This window comes from Pelophylax lessonae (genome assembly GCF_965119305.1).
Source record: "Pelophylax lessonae genome assembly, chromosome: 4".
NCBI lineage: Eukaryota > Metazoa > Chordata > Amphibia > Anura > Ranidae > Pelophylax > Pelophylax lessonae.
Window position 1 is genome coordinate 85,052,311 of NC_138771.1, and position 17,738 is coordinate 85,070,048.

Consider the following 17,738-nt stretch of genomic DNA (forward strand, 5'->3'; position numbering starts at 1 on the left):
GCTCCCTTGTAATTTTGTTTTTTTTTGCCTGTTGAACCTGCTGTTTCAAGCTGTGCAGCAAAAGGGGCAGTGAGAGGGTTACCATTTAACACTAAAGCCGGCCGTAGATGGATCAAAATTCAGCTAGTTCAGCAGATACCATCCGAATTTTGATCCATCTCTGGGCAGGCTGGTTGTGCTCTTTCTCAATCTATTATTATTAATATTATACAGGATATATACAGCACCAACAGTTTCCACAGTACTTAACAATATAAAGGGACACGATACAATTCAATACAAGAGGGTTAGGAGGGCCCTGCCCCTGCAAGCTTATAATCTAATAGGGAGGGGCTGATGGAAAAAAAGGTAATAACTGTGAGGGATGAACTGCTGGAAGAAATCTACTTCTGTACAACCAGCCTGCTGGAGAATTTTTCCCTAATCAGATGTCACAAGGAACAAGGTCTCACGGTGACGTCACCGGATGGCAATGTCCTATGGCTATATAAGAACTGGCAGACATCGGTGATGACAAAACTGCAGGAGCCAGTGGCACAGAAGGACCGGGTAAGCGGCGGAGAAGACAGCAGGCAGCAGAGGAGACAGCAGGCGGAGGACAAGACAGCAGGTGGAGGAGGAGACAGCAAGCGGAGGGGAAGACCGGAGGAAGAACACATCACCAGAGGAAGAAGATACATTGGAGCTACGACAGGGGACATTCTTCACTTTTAATAAAGGACTTGTCAAAAACTGTCTCATGTTTTTATGTACACTGCTTTTTTCCGGGGGTGAATGGGTTGGGGTACAATGTACCTTATACTCATTCACATGGGGTGGGGCACGATCTGGGGGCCCCCTTGTTAAATGGGGCTTCCAGATTCCAATAAGCTCCCTGCCCGCAGACCCCCACAACCATCACCCAGGGTTGTCGGGAAGAGGGCCTTGTCCCCATCAACATGGGAATAAGGAGCTTTGGGGTGGGGGGCACAGAGACTCCCTGTCCCAAAGCACCCACCCCCCATTTTGAGGGCATGTGGCCAGGTATGATCCAGGAGGAGGGGGGCATTCACTCGTCCCCCCTCTTTCCCGACCTGCCCAGCTGCACCCTCGAACAAGGGTCTGGCATGAATTGTTTTAGGAGGGGACCCCAAACTGTTTTTTTTTTTTTTTTTATGTTGGCGTGGGGCTCCCCCCTCAAGATACATACAAGATTCAAAGAGCCTGGTATTGTTGTATCAAAGTCAGATTCTGTTTATACAAGGCACATGGAAGTCGGACATGAAGTCATAGGGCAAAGTAGGATCGGAAGTCGTCGGACTTCCATGTCAGAGCAGTGTGAACCCGGGCTAAAGGCCAGTACACACGATAAGAAAATCTGAAGGGAAAATTCGTCCGATGACCGATCAGCCGATTTTCGGATTGTTAGTATGGTGCTTTCGACAGCCGACTCTGACTTTTCGGCCGAAAAAATCCTGATGTGCAGGCTATAAAATTTTTGTCGTCCGTAATACAACATCCGATTTTCATCTCATTAGTACAGATTTTGACGGAAAAAAATCTTAAGAGCAAGACTGGGCATGCTCAGAGACGAAAGAACACATACAAAGCAATCCAACACATGACATCACTTCTGAAGTAGAATTCTGTCGTACAGGAAAATTCGTATGAAAATAACCTCTTCACTTTCCACATCAGACTAGCATGCCACAAAAAATGGACGACAGATCGTTCGATAATCTCATCGTGTGTACGGGACTTAAGAGAGGAAGTGTGTTACTTGCGGGATCACAAGGTGAAAATAAAGGAAAAACTAAAAAAGAAAACGAATGCAGTCAAGGATCAATAAGCGGATATGTAATAAAATTTAGTTTACAATTACAATTTAAATTAGTGGGAAGAGATGGAATAATGGGAACATGTTGGAGATAGTTTTTAACTAAGGGAACATGGTTAATAATACATTTAGCTTTGTTTTTGGCACTAAAAACTCTGTGCTTATTTTTTTGGATCCTAAAAATATACACTTTTTGACTATCGTTATGAAAAAAAATAATATATTGCTATGAGATCGCTGTAGGTGTTCTTTGTCAAATTGTTATATGTGCCATGTTTAGTGTATGTTTTTCCATTAAAAAGACGTTGGCTAAAAGAATCGTCAGAAAGGTGATCTGTATGCAGTGAGAGGGTTAAGTTTGTTGCGTTTGTCGTGTTTCTGTGGAGGGGGACTTTGAATTCCACAAATATTTGGCTTTTTTTTGCACAGCAGAAGTACTTTATCATGTACCTGAATATTGCAAACAAAACATTACACCATCATGCTAAGTTAATCTTATCAAAGCTTACCTTCCAGAATCAATATTGATTTGAACAATTCTTTTCAGTCTTTACATGCCAGAGTGTGATGAAATAAGTATTTTAGGGCTCATTAACACTTCTGTTCTTAAAAAAACATATTTTATTGCGCATTTAAAAGGGTTTTTTTCTTCTTTTCATAGGTAGCATTTTAACTTCACTAGAGTGCATTTTGCATGCATTTAGTGAACCTGTAGGATATATCCAACCTCACTTATCCTAGGTGGCAGGCACCATTAGCTGTCTGTACTCCCCATCTGAGTGCCGGACAACCTGAAACCTTGTAATGCATCAAGGATTCAGTGTCAACTGTCGCTGTATTTCATCATGCGCCTTCCTCCCTTATGTGCATTTCTATTTGTTAACAAGGATGCATGGGCCAATATTAGCAAACAGGAGAGAGAGAAGATGGGGGGCTGAATAGCAACCACAAATAATGCTGGGGGAATGGTTCAAGCCAAGCAAATCGCACAGGAACGCACAGTACATTTCTGTGCGATTCATGTGTGGGCATCACGTGAACAGGCCCTAAAAGAGAAAAAGAAATGTGTCTGGAAATTAATGCAGTTAGTAAAGGTGGGTGGGATGGCATGGTAATAGAAAAAAAAAATAATAAAAACTTTATTATTTTAATAAAAGGTGTGTATAGGTTTTTTTTTTTTTTTTAATATATTTTGACCCCATAACTCAGTTCTGAGGATTAACCTGTGATCCTTTAGGGTGAAGGATGGTAGGGGAATAATAGTTTAAAAAAAAATATATAATTACATTTATCTATAATAATAAAATCCAAGTGTCTCTGCGTCCCGTCCCTGTGTCCGTGGGATTGCGCTACTGCGCATCTGCCCCATGGATAGCCGTTGGGAGTGCAGAGACTTTGCCTCGCCCTACTTCAGTCAGTTAGGTCAGAACTTTTTTTTTTCAAAGCCCGTGGTGTGTGAAACACACTCAAAAGACTTACACCCGGTGTATAAAAAAGTGCACACACGCAAAACGTGAGACACACAAAAAGTGCACAAGGCATACACATAGCCCTCCTCCGAAGAGGAAGGGCCCTAACCCTGATCCCCCGGGGCGCAAGGCTCCTGACGGGAACTGAGGTACTCACTGCCGAAGCCAGGCAGATCCCGTTCTCCAGGGGGACTGCCGAAACAGCCCACCCCAAGTACTTGGTGGGGCTCCCCCAAAGGGAGACCCCATGAGAGAGAGTGAACTAAGCCAGAAGGCCATATTAAACCACTCCCAAGACGTTCAGGGCAGGCCCGAGGACCTACGCCGTACTAATCGTGCAAGTGACAACCAAAAAGGACAAACGTGAACACACAACAAAGAAAAAATAGTGGGGAAGGGGAAGTGGAGAAGTGCTGGGTAGTGTCAAAGTGCGAGACCTTGACAGGGGACTCCGACCACATTATTAAAGGGGACTCCGACCACATTATTAAAGGGGACTCCGCCGGCATTATTAAGGGGGACTCTGACCGCATTATTAAGGGGGACTCCGAGCGCATTATTAAGGGGGGACTGTGACCAGGGGCACTTTAACCGAGGCTCATACAGGGGAACTCTGACCCGGACACATAAAGGTACACTGATGTAAGGAGGCACTCTGATGGGGACACTGATGTAAGGAGGCACTCCAATGGGGACACTGATGTAAGGGAGCACTCTCCAGTGGGGACACTGATGTAAGGGAGCACTCCGATGGGGACACTGATGTAAGGGAGCACTCTCCAGTGGGGACATTGATGTAAGGAGGCACTCCGATGGGGACACTGATGTAAGGGAGCACTCTGATGGGGACACTGATGTAAGGGAGCACTCTCCAGTGGGGACACTGATGTAAGGGAGCACCCTCCAGTGGGGACACTGATGTAAGGGAGCACTCCGATGGGGACACTGATGTAAGGGAGCACTCCAATGGGGACACTGATGTAAGGAGGCACTCCAATGGGGACACTGATGTAAGGAGGCACTCCAATGGGGACACTAATGTAAGGGAGCACTCCGATGGGGACACTGATGTAAGGGAGTACTCCGATGGGGACGGCATTATTAAAGGGGGACTCCGGAGGCATTATTAAGGGGGACTCCGATGGCATTATTAAGGGGGACTCTGACGGCATTATTAAAGGGGGACTCCGACGGCATTATTAAAGGGGGACTCCGACGGCATTATTAAAGGGGGACTCCGATGGCATTATTAAAGGGGACTCCTACCGCATTATTAAAGGGGACTCCGACCGCATTATTAAAGGGGACTCCGACAGCATTATTAAGGGGGACTCCGACGGCATTATTAAGGGGGACTCTGACCACATTATTAAAGGGGGACTCTGACCAGGAGCCCTTTAACCGGGGCTCATACAGGGAAACTCTGACCCGGACACATAAAGGGACACTGATGTAAGGAGGCACTCCGATGGGGACACTAATGTAAGGAGGCACTCCGATGGGGACACTGATGTAACAAGGCACTCCAATGGGGACACTGATGTAAGGGAGCACTCTGATGGGGACACTGATGTAAGGGAGCACTCCAATGGGGACACAGATGTAAGGGAGCACTCTCCAGTGGGGACACTGATGTAAGGAGGCACTCCGATGGGGACACTGATGTAAGGGAGCACTCTGATGGGGACACTGATGTAAGGGAGCACTCCGATGGGGACACTGATGTAAGGAGGCACTCCGATGGGGACACTGATGTAAGGAGGCACTCCGATGGGGACACTGATGTAACAAGGCACTCCAATGGGGACACTGATGTAAGGGAGCACTCTGATGGGGACACTGATGTAAGGGAGCACTCCAATGGGGACACAGATGTAAGGGAGCACTCTCCAGTGGGGACACTGATGTAAGGAGGCACTCCGATGGGGACACTGATGTAAGGGAGCACTCTGATGGGGACACTGATGTAAGGGAGCACTCCGATGGGGACACTGATGTAAGGAGGCACTCCGATGGGGACACTGATGTAATGGAGCACTCCGATGGGGACACTGATGTAAGGGAGCACTCTCCAGTGGGGACACTGATGTAAGGAGGCACTCCGATGGGGACACTGATGTAAGGGAGCACTCTCCAGTGGGGACAATGATGTAAAGGGGCACTCCGATGGGGACACTGATGTAAGGGAGCACTCCAATGGGGAAACTGATGTAAGGGAGCACTCTCCAGTGGGGACACTGATGTAAGGAGGCACTCCGATGGGGACACTGATGTAAGGGAGCACTCCAATGGGGACACTGATGTAAGGGAGCACTCTGATGGGGACACTGATGTAAGGGAGCACTCCAATGGGGACACAGATGTAAGGGAGCACTCTCCAGTGGGGACACTGATGTAAGGAGGCACTCCGATGGGGACACTGATGTAAGGGAGCACTCCGATGGGGACACTGATGTAAGGGAGCACTCCGATGGGGACACTGATGTAAGGAGGCACTCCGATGGGGACACTGATGTAAGGGAGCACTCCGATGGGGACACTGATGTAAGGGAGCACTCTCCAGTGGGGACACTGATGTAAGGAGGCACTCCGATGGGGACACTGATGTAAGGGAGCACTCTCCAGTGGGGACAATGATGTAAAGGAGCACTCCGATGGGGACACTGATGTAAGGGAGCACTCCAATGGGGAAACTGATGTAAGGGAGCACTCTCCAGTGGGGACACTGATGTAAGGAGGCACTCCGATGGGGACACTGATGTAAGGGAGCACTCCGATGGGGACACTGATGTAAGGGAGCACTCTCCAGTGGGAACACTGATGTAAGGAGGCACTCCAATGGGGACACTGATGTAAGGAGGCACTCCGATGGGGACACTAATGTAAGGGAGCACTCCGATGGGGACACTGGTGTAAGGAGGCAATCCGATTGGGACACTGATGTAAGGAGGCACTCCGATGGGGATACTAATGTAAGGAGGCACTCCGATGGGGACACTGATGTAAGAAGGCACTCCGATGGGGACACTAGATTGGATTGCTAGATTGCAAGCAACAGGGACGCAGTGCACAGTGCGTGACAGGTCGGACAAGGAGGCCGATGAGGGAGAGACTTAAAGATATTAAAAGGACATTGTATGAGGAAACTTATACTTGGAATTGCATGAGGAAACTGATACTTGGCAAACCCTTTGACTGTGGAGTGCAGGCATAAAGCTCAAAATATGTACACTTGATGACCATTCCAAACAATTCCTGTAGCCCAATAGGAATAACGAATGATAACCAGTGTGGAAAGTATAGCAACCGCGCACATCGGCTCTAAGCCTGCACTCCACTGCCCTCTTGTAAGTAGCCATTTGGAGGGGAGAGGGGCTTGCATTGTGTGTGATTTTAATAAAGTGTTACGGAATTACACTATTGTTGCCCCCACTTTGTTCAATTACATGAATTTTTGAACGGAGGAAAAGTTGGAGGAAGGAGCAGCTAGGTACAGCCCAGCAGTGATCTATACACCCGCTGATTGGTGGACCTCATTGAAGGCTCTGTATTCACCGGTTTCTGGTGAGTGTTCAATCTAAGGGGGGGAGCACTGGAGTGTGTTTGAACTTTGGGAGAGCAGACAGGACCCTTCACTCCCCTGCCCTGGTGGACGGATTGTGCCAGTTTATCACTGCATGGACTGTATACACACATATCATATGAGTCTTTAAGGACATTGTTTTATACAACAGACCTGTTTATTTTAGCGCTGCTAGTGTTAAGTCTATTTCACTTGGTTTAATATTCTCAACACCTTTCTTAACATCTCTTGTATCATGTCCGCAGTCTCTGACCATCTCTTGTATCATGTCTGCAGTCTCTGATCATCACTTTTATCATGTCCTCAGTCTCTTACAATCTCTTGTATCATGTCTGTAGTCTCTTACCATCTCTTGTATCATGTCAGCAGTCTCTTACCATCTCTTGTACCATGTCTGCAATCTCTGACCATCTCTTGTATCATGACTGCAGTCTCTGACCATCTCTTGTATCATGTCCGCAGTCTCTGACCATCTATTGTATCATGTCCGCAGTCCAGAGATGTATAGTAACTAAGTAGAACTACTTCACTACTGTACTTAAGTACCGAAAGGCGGTATCTGTACTTTCCTAGAGTAGAATTTTTTTCTCCTACTTCCACTTTTACTTCACTACATTTTTTCAATGATTTCAATACTTCTACTCCAATATTTTTTTTTCTGTGCTGCATAGTTACTCGTTACAATTATAAAAATTACCACTGCCAGAACAGTAGATGACAGGTTTCATGAAGCTTAAAACATGTGTATCATCAGCGCATACGAAAATAAATGCTACTGTATGTATAAATAAAAGCTGCATTTGTAATATAAAAAAACAATATGATGTTCAAACTTTTGACTTCTTTCTTTAATAACCACATAACACAGTACTTGTACTTTTACTTTCAGTACTTGAGTAGCAATTTTTTTTCAAAACTACTGGTACTTTTACTTTCAGTACTTGAGTAGCAACATTTTAAAAAAAAACTACTTGCAATACTTAAGTACAAAAAATGTTGAATATTTTAGTACTTCTACTCAAGTCACTTTTTGATCGAGCACTTCCACTTCTACTCAAGTCACTTTTTGATCGAGCACTTCCACTTCTACTCAAGTCACTTTTTGATTGAGCACTTGTACTTTTACTCAAGTATGGGTTTCAAGTACTTTATACAACTCTGCCACAGTCCCTGAAATCTCTTGTATCATGTCCGCAGTCCCTGACCATCTCTTGTATCATGTCCAACGTCGCTGACCATCTCTTGTAGCATATCCAACGTCTCTGACCATCTCTTGTATCATGTTTGCGGACTCTGACCATCTCCAGTATCATGTCTGCAGTCTCTGACCATCTCCTGTAGCATGTCTCCAATCTCCTACTCAAATTTAAACACATTGCTAATAGTATTATCTATCTGTTTATGCTGAAGGTATGACTGTGCAGGGGAGGCAGAGAGTGTAAAAGGGGGCACTGTGATTAGAGAGACGGGGGTGGGCAGACTGCAAGGGGCACTATGATGGGGGGCTGTGAAATTTGTGCAATAAATATTCTTGAAAACATTAGAAATTTTGGTGGTTGTTTTTACATTTTAAAGTTTGGGGGGGGGGGGGGGGTGCCAAATGCTCTAGGTACGACACTGACTATACCATTTATTAAACCGCCTAGAAGCAGGAGTAAAAATATTATATATATATATATATATATATATATATATATATATATATATATATATATATATATATATATATATATATATATATATATATATATATATAGTATAATGTGAGTATAGTGTAGTGTCAGTGTAGTGCAGTGTTTAACACAGCCATACCATACCATTTAATGTTGTGTGCAGTGCTTTATACATTTTTTTTAGCTGCTGGATGTTTCCCCTGCTTGCCGCCTTTTTTTTCAATTAGCAGCCACAGTTTTTCTGACTGCAATGCTGGTGTTCCGCCATTTTTTAATTTTTTTTTATACTTTTTACATTTCTCTGAGTGTCAGTCCTCAATTTAAAGTGCACCAAACACAACTTTTCATTCAAATAAGTGCATCCAATCACACATTACCCTGTCTCCCTTAAACTTGGGTAATAAGCCCCCCCCCCATCATGTCTGGGAGGCCAAAAAGGAGAGGCAGATGTTCCCACGTCACTATGAGGGGTCCAGCAGCATCTGTATCCACAGGCAAAGGTAGACATTGTCCGTCCAGGGCAGGTCGCAGGGCACATTTGTCTGTCTCTCTCAGTGATGCTGCCTGTGCTATCTAGCCACACATGCAGAGAAGGTGGTGGACCGGCTTACTAAACCATCCTCATCTTCCTCACCCTCTACGACCCAAGCTGACAATAGTGCACAGTCCACCACAGCTGCCAGAGTGGCTTATTCTGTCTCCTTGTCCACATCTACACCTGCCATAGCCACTTGCTTCTTGGGAAGGCACAGACATTACCCGACTCTGATGTTGATTCTGAGGTAGAGGAAGGGAGTAACATGAGCCTACAGAGAGGGAAGAACACTGATAACCAACAAATTGGCAGTCATGTGCCCCCCACCGCAGTGTATTGCCAAGTTGGCTCCAGTAATGAGGAAGATGGAGGGGTTGATGAGGTCACTGACTTGGGAGCCAGATAGAGCATAGGAGGAAAGTGATGGGGAGACATAACCATAACAAAGCAGGGTGTCCTCCAGAGGCAGCAATCATTGAAGAGTTGAGAGCAGCCACCCTATTTCATCACATTGTGGAGCGGTTATCTCCCGGCCCACTTCCCACAGCTCAGCTGTGTGGGCCTTTTTTAGCACATGTGCAGCTGATCTCACTGTTGCAATTTCCAATGTCTGCTGCAAGCAGATCAAGCATGGCAAAAACAACAGCCATTTGGGTACCACATGCTTGACAAGGCATTTAACCTCCCACCACTCAGCCCATTGGCAAGAGCACCAGAAAGCCACACACAAGGGACACAATTCTTCTCCTCATCACCTTTCATGCCTGATGGTTTCACAACCATTGAGGTCAGTTGTCTGTGAAGATGTTCATTAACCAGTTCCGGACCGCCCACTGCAGTTTTACTGCGGAAGGCAGTCCCTCCTGCGCAAACTGATGTAGGACTACATCGGTCACGCGCCTGGTGCTAGGGGGCGGCACGTGCCACCGGCGGCACGCTCCTGCCCCCACTAGGCAGCGGGGATGCCGATGAATGGGGTAGGAGGCACAGATTGCCGCCAGCCACCCACGATCGCTCTCTGCTGAGAGAGAAAAACGGTCGGCTCTCTCTCTCAATCTCTGAAATGATCACAAGTGCCTGTGATCCTTCTGTATAGGATCACAGGTCTCTATGGTAATTTCACAAGCCCCTCCCCCCACAGTTAGTAATCACTCCCCTAGGCTTACATTTAACCCTTTGATCACCCCTAGGTTAACCCCTTTCATGCCAGTGTCATTATTACAGTAACAGTGCATATTTTTAGCAATAATTACTGTAGTAATGTCACTGGTCCCCCCAAAAGTGTAAAAAAGCTCAGTTAGGGGTCCAATCTGTCCGCTGCAATGCCGCAGTCCACTAAAAATCGAAGATCACGGTCATTGCTAGTAAAAAATAAATAAATAAATAAAAATGACAAATCTTTCCCCTTGTTTGTAGACACGACAACTTTTGCCCAAACCAATCAAAATACGCTTATTGCTATTTTCTTTTACCAAAAATATGTAGAAGAATACAAATTGGCCTAAAAAGATGAAAAATTTTGATTTTTAAATATTTTTGGGGAATGTTATATAGCAGAATGTGAAAAATTTATATATATTTTTTTTTTTCAGAATTGTCGCTCTTTTTTTGTTTATAGCGCAAAAAAAAAAAAAAATCACACAGGTGATCAAATACCACCAAAAGAAAGCTCTATTTGTGGGAAAAAAAGAACATCAATTTTATTTGGGTACAGCATCGCACGACCGCGCAATTTTCCGTTAAAATAATGCAGTGCCGAATCACAAAAAATGGCTTGGTCTTTAAAAAGGTTGTAAACCCTCTCTTGGAAGTTGTACCGGCAGGTAAGCCTTTATTAAGGCTTACCTATAGGTACTGTAAATATCTGCTAAATTTGCACCATTTAGGAGATATTTACTTTTAATGCAGCCGATTACGTCATCGGCACATGCGCTCTGAAAGAACGGCCACCGTGCCGTTCCTTCAGAGCTCTGTGCCGTGAACAGCGGCTCCCATCAGATCAGATGGCCAGAAGACGCAAATCAGGAAGCATGACGGCCGAACATGTCGGCCATCCTGTCGCTGTGTAGGCGGCACTGTGGGGGCTTCGTTCTAAGGTAAGTATTTTAAAATGAGCTAGTATGCGATGCATACTAGCTCATTATGCCTTTGTCTTACAGGTTTTTTTTTTTTTCTCATTTTTTTGTGCAGGGTTTACTTCCTCTTTAAGGGGGCAAATCCTTCCGATCCAGAAGAGGTTAATCAAGGTCACGGTGTAGCTAGTAGCAGTTAGTTATATTCAGCTGGACATGTTCTGTAGTGCTGAATACATTTCACAGCTTATTCAAATAGTTTCTTCAATTCTAATGAGTGTCAGAAACAAAACCGATTTATATATACATGGGCACTCATTAACCCAATTATCACTAAATGTGTGAAGGCAGCAGCTGATTTTCCAAGAACAAGATTGAAGGTGTAAAAGTTTGTGGAACCACCCATTATAATTGCATAATCCAACCCCATAGTGCCAGGAAGTTTATCATCCAATTTACATGGCTGAAGGTGGGAATTTTTGTCAAATTACTGGTATGGAGATGCTAAACTGAAACCAGTTCTTTAGTGATAGGGAAGTTCTGTCTGACTAAATATAGCGGTTCCTTGTAGTAGGCCTCTTGAAACATACTGTATTACCTATGCTAACATTTAGTATTGTATAAAGACATGGTGGTTCTGCACTGTTAATAAGGTCAGCCACCACTGCAACACAACAGCCGTCATCTAAGCCGGCATCCCGCTGGTGAGTGTAGTGTATTCCCAGAAGCAGGCTGGGTGGAAGGAAACGTGGACCACAATGCCAGCTGGCCTGTGATGTCCCCTCTTTGGTGATGTCACAAGCCAGTTGGTATTGCAGTCCATGCTGCCTTCCACCCAGCCTGCTTCTGGGAATACACCACACTCGCCGGCGGGATCCCGGCTTGGATAAAGGCTGTGAAACTTCAGGCTTGGACGCCCTCACCATCCTGCTGGATCGTCACCACATTTATGAGCCTTTTTTAACCCCTTTATTATGTGAGTCCTCAATTGGCTGTTTGCCTCTTGTATATATAATAAACTGCTACACTTAGAGGCGCTCTTCTGTGTTTATTTTGCTCCTGATCTAAAGGCATCTTCACTCTTGGAGGAGAGCTTTTGCCCTAGTGTTTGACCACTTCCTATCCACCCCAGCCTGCTATGGACATTACTACAGACATTATTTGCATTTAGCCACATCTGTAGATATTTTGAGGGCTGGCATTTTACTTCTATTATTTAGAATTAACCCGTCCCCTGCTATGGACTCCAGGTGGCCATCTTGGGGAGGATAGGAAATTACCAAAATCCAAGATTTTGTCAAGAGATTTGGGCAGCAATTTTTACAAAGAAATCCTTTAAAAGGATTTTCTGTATGATTCAGTGTGCCTAAAGTGGAGGAGTAAGATAGGGACAGAACCCATTCTGCATAGGGAGAGAGTAAGTGAATCAATAAGGAGAGGTACCTATTGAGAAGGGAAGGAATAGGTTTCCCGTTATAGGGTGTATCCTCCATCAGCTTCATGAATGGCCTACCCCTAGCATACGGGTATCTGCAGGGACTTTGGAGGATCGCAGTGTGCCAAGGGAAGGGTGTTCAAGGGAAGTGCTTCTTTGGCATCCTGTGATCTGTAAGTGTATATCATAACACTGCTGGAAAACTGCCTTGCTGTCAAACATTTTATCTGCTTAAAGAACTGTATGATTTGCGACATACAGCATACAGTATGTAGCACAATTGCTATTACAATGTTGTTTGTGCCTATTCAATCTCTGCAATATAACAACAACATTTAAATAAATCCATGTGGCGATTACTTTCAATCTTCAAATACACTGAATAGGACCTACCTACATGTGGATGCAATGGAAGCGTCCGGGATGGCCCCCTCCAAATCTTTAAACCAAAATGAAGACCAGAGAGTTACTGTTAGAATGGTCATTGATGCACCAAACTCAACCCTTGATGTGAATATTTTTTGGAAAGGACAATAAGTAACTGTATCAGTGCTGGAACTGGGGCTACTACTTCCATATGCTTTTCCTTTTTCAATAGTTCAAAAATATTACCCCCATAATCATGAAAACACTCAAATCGTATCCATCATTTCAAAAATAGTTTTAGGCAAGGGATACAGAATCTAAACTAATACTTTGACATTGACTCTCTCTGTAGAGTACTTACTGTTTCCTAGATTTATCAAAACATTTTTTTTTCAATGTACAGTAATGAAACAGTTCCTAGAACAAGTTTAAAAAACTTTTTAAAAGATTGCTCCCTCTTATCAGGTGAGTGCCCTATTATTTATTTCAGTGTAAAATCTCAAAACTGAGAAAATGTGCTTTTTATACTACACATTTTATGATGGCGAAAACAAGGTTGTCAAAGTGAATTAGGGGATCATTTATCAAGCATTTTTTCTCAGTTAGCCCTGGAGAAGGTACGACACCACTGTTAATAATGAAATACTCCCTATTTAAAGCTCTGCATATCTGTTTCTGACAAGTAATGTGCTAGGAAAATTGTGGAAGATGCAGAAAGGAAGACAAATTCGTTATAACAGTTCACCTCAACGTGTGAAAAAGTGTGAAAAGTACACGTGTTGCTGCCATTTTCTTGCCAGGAGATGAAAAAAACAAATTTGATTTGTGATATCATTAGATACTGAGCCAGCACCAGACAGACTTAGGTGCACTAAAATTCATTACTTGTTTCTGCAAAAATACTTTTCCAGAAACCACATCGTTATTTTCACTTGTACCAGCTGATAATAACAAGTATCTCACTTTTTATAAATTGAAAACAATGAATAAGAATTATGGATGCATGGAGCGATTTTAGCAAAATTTATTTTTGGAAAAAATTGCCAATGTTTCCATTAGTTGTTTTGCTCAATGAACTGCTTGGGTGAAATCTTGAAAAAGTAATACTTTTAAATGTATTTAAAGAGGGTGTTTTTTGTTGGTGTATTACATTTTATTTCACTTTTTTGCTACCTTTTATTTATTTATTTATTTATTATTATTATTATTTTTTTTTTTTTTGGGGGGGGGGGTTAAAGAAACTGTTGACTTGCATTGCTGTGAATGCTGGAGGATGGAGAGGAGAGTCATCATTCACAAAAACACAGGCCCACAAAAACACCTGCCACCTAATTTACATGTCAAAGGTAGAGACAAATGTAGTAGCTGGCTTTTTTGTTATGGGCTTATGTCTTAGTAAAAGACAGCGCTCCTCGGCAGCCCCTATCATTCACAAAAACACAAGACATCAGTTACTACTCTACTCTGTCTTTCCTGACTAGCTGGCGGTTGGGGCAGATCTGAGCTCAGTGTTTCTTGCGACAGTGAAGAAACTGAAAGAGGAGAACATAGGAGGCACAAAGCTGCATGATTATATGAAGGGCTGCAGATGTACCATCTATCTATTAGTTTTCAGAGGAGATGGGGCAGGGGTTCATGTAGGCTCCTCTGTGTGCACTTTTACACCCAGAAGAGGAGGCAGAGGGATGCAGATTGAAATGGCTTCAGTTCTGGATGTAACTCTAACATGGAAACACCCATGAATGGGGCTTCAGTCTGGGGTGGAGGTACATCAAAACAACTGGCCCCGGGAGTTTACCAAGCATTTTATCTACTTGTGAGTCTTCTTTAAAGGACAATTGTTTTGAAAAATTGGCAAAAAAAAAAATTATAACTACAGATGAACTAACAATAAAGTATTAAAGTAGGCCTGGCATCTAAATTGAAAGTTCTACTTTTTAACCACTTGCCGACTGCCGCAAGTACATATACTGCGGCGGTCAGCCCCTCACAGGCAGAGCGACGTATGGGTACGTCACTAGCCTGTGAGGCTCTGGGGAGCGAGCGCGTGCCGCCGGCGGCGCGCTCCCCCTCCCGCGCGGTCATGGGCCCCCCCGCGCGTGTGACCGGCGGACCCGGTGTCTGCCGGTCACTCAGCGATCGTCGGGGGAGAGGGAGAAAGGCAGGCGGCTAGTGTAAACAAGCCGCCTGTCATTCTCCCCTGTGTAGAAACAATGATCATACGGTTCTACTATGTAGGACCGTTGATCATTGTTCCTGCAGCTCAAGCCACAGCCAATCACAGTTAGAATCACGCCCCTAGGGACACACACAGCCCCTCCCTCTCAAATAAAGTTAACCCCTTCACTGCCAGTGTAATTTTACAGTAACAATGCATATGTATAGCACTGATTACTGTAGAAATGTCACTGGTAACCCCAAAAGTGTCAAAAACATCAGTCAAGGGTACGATCTGTCCGCCGCAATGTCGCAGTACCGCAAAAAAAATCGCAGATCGCCGCCATTACGCGTTAAAAAAAAAAACAACAAAAATCTTTCCCTTTGTTAGTAAACGCGATAACTTTTGCGCAAACCAATCAAAATACGCTTTTTGCGATTTTTTTTACCAAACATATGTAGCATAAAACAAATTGGCCAAAAATGTTAAACAATTTTGATTTTTACATTTTTTTGGGGGGGAATTTCATATAAAAAAAATGTGAAAAATGTTGTTATTTTTGCAAAATTGACGATCTTTTTTTGTTTATAGCGCATGATCAAAAAATCTCACAGGTGATCAAATACCACCAAAAGAAAGCTCTGTTTGGGAAAAAAAGGACGTCAAATTAGTTTAGGTACAGCGTCGCACGACCGCGCAATTGTCCGTTAAAGTCACGCAGTGCCAAATTGCATAATACCCCCTGGTCTTTCAGCAGCCAAATCCTCCGGGGCTTAAGTGGTTAAGCATGCTCCCTTTTCTCTTGTTAAAACACATCATAAAATGTAAAAAAAAAAAAAAAAAAACACACACACCTGTGTAAAACACCTGTTTAGACAATGTCACATAGGCAAGGATGAAATTACCTTCTTCCAGTGAAATCCTGGGGACCACATTCTAAATACTTAAAGTATTTCATGTATAAAAAATGCATTGATTTAGCTTTTATTAAGAAATTAATAAAATGGGTATTCTGCCAGTATTACTTCTCATCACTGCCTCTAATCATATCCAGTAACTAAGGTTAGAAACCATGAAATAGCATGACTGTTGAGACATAGACATAATATATCTGTATTATTAAACCTGCTGCTAAATCATTACCCACAACCAAAACCATGGTCAGACCCTTAAATAGAGTGTGTGTGTGGAGCAACGGTGAGGGGGGTAAAGGCATATACGTAAAATCAGTATTAAAGGGCACATGAGCAGGCCATGCAAAGTAAACAGCTGGCACCAGGCCTTGAATTATTATGGGTCTATGCTGCAATCCTGCAACTACTTTGCCTCACACCCACCTTGTCATTTACAATAGACGTGCACTGCTTTTGTTTTTTGGGTTTTTTTCGGTTATCGGAACATTTGTTATGATTGGCATTCGTTACTTCGGATCATTTGTAATTTCGGATGCATTCCTATTCGGACTCAGACCATTTGTTCATTCGGACATCAGTTGTATTCATAACCTTCGTTAATACTGATTTTTCCGTTTTATAAGTTTATTCGGTCACTCTTTTTTTTCAGATTTTTTAGTTGATATGGAAATATTCGTTATTTCCAAGTCGGACTCGGCGTGTCGCACTGGGATTATTTTAGTAGGCCTCAGCTACTTACTAGCACATGTACTGTATTTAAAGAACAAAACTGACAATGCACAATTATACATTGTTTTAGACTTGGAAACTGTGAATAATAATACATTAGAATCACATAATTCATTTTACACAGTTATATTCACTATACTGCAGTGCAGCCAATAAGGTAGCATGACCAGCATGCACCACTCCCTTAAATAACCCAACCCATTTAACTATTCTTTGATGGAGTTTAAGAGCAGAGAAGAGAGGATATCACATTTTTAAAAATAGTAATAATAATAAATTATTTAACTTTTTTTTCTTACAAATAATAAAATACATAAATAAATTGTATCAGGAAAATAATGGGATAGAGAAGGTGTATTACCGCCCCGTCCTTAAAATTGGCTGGGCTTAACATGAAAACAAAGATCTACCAATATCATTGTCTAGTAAATGGCTAACAACAACAAAACTCTGCAGTGCAAACAGACAGCAAAATAATAAATCCCACACTGTCTCATTAAAGGAAACTGCAGGAAAAAATCTTTTTTTTTTTTTTTTTTAACTATAAAAAATAAAATCTGCAGTGCAGACTGCCGAAGACACACAGCAAGATAATAAAACCCACACTGTCGCACAAAAGTGAAAAAAAACAAAAAAACTGCAGGGAATCCTATTTTACTACTACTACTACTATTTTACTACTAAGAAAAAATAATAGTAAGCTTAATTCGAAATTAATAATTTCTCTCTCAATCCACACCTCACAAGACCACTGGCACTGCAGTGCAGACTGCTGCAAACAGAAGGGAATAAGGGATAAGCTCATTCATCAGAGATAACACATGACATCACTAACACTGCCCATCCAGCAATCAAATGAATCCGAATAAATCCAAAAGAAATATAAATGCATTCATTATTTCTTTATATTCAGTGATAACGAATAGTCGGAAAGAATGAAAATACAAAAAAAGAAATTATCTGAATGTAATCGATTTATTAAACTCTT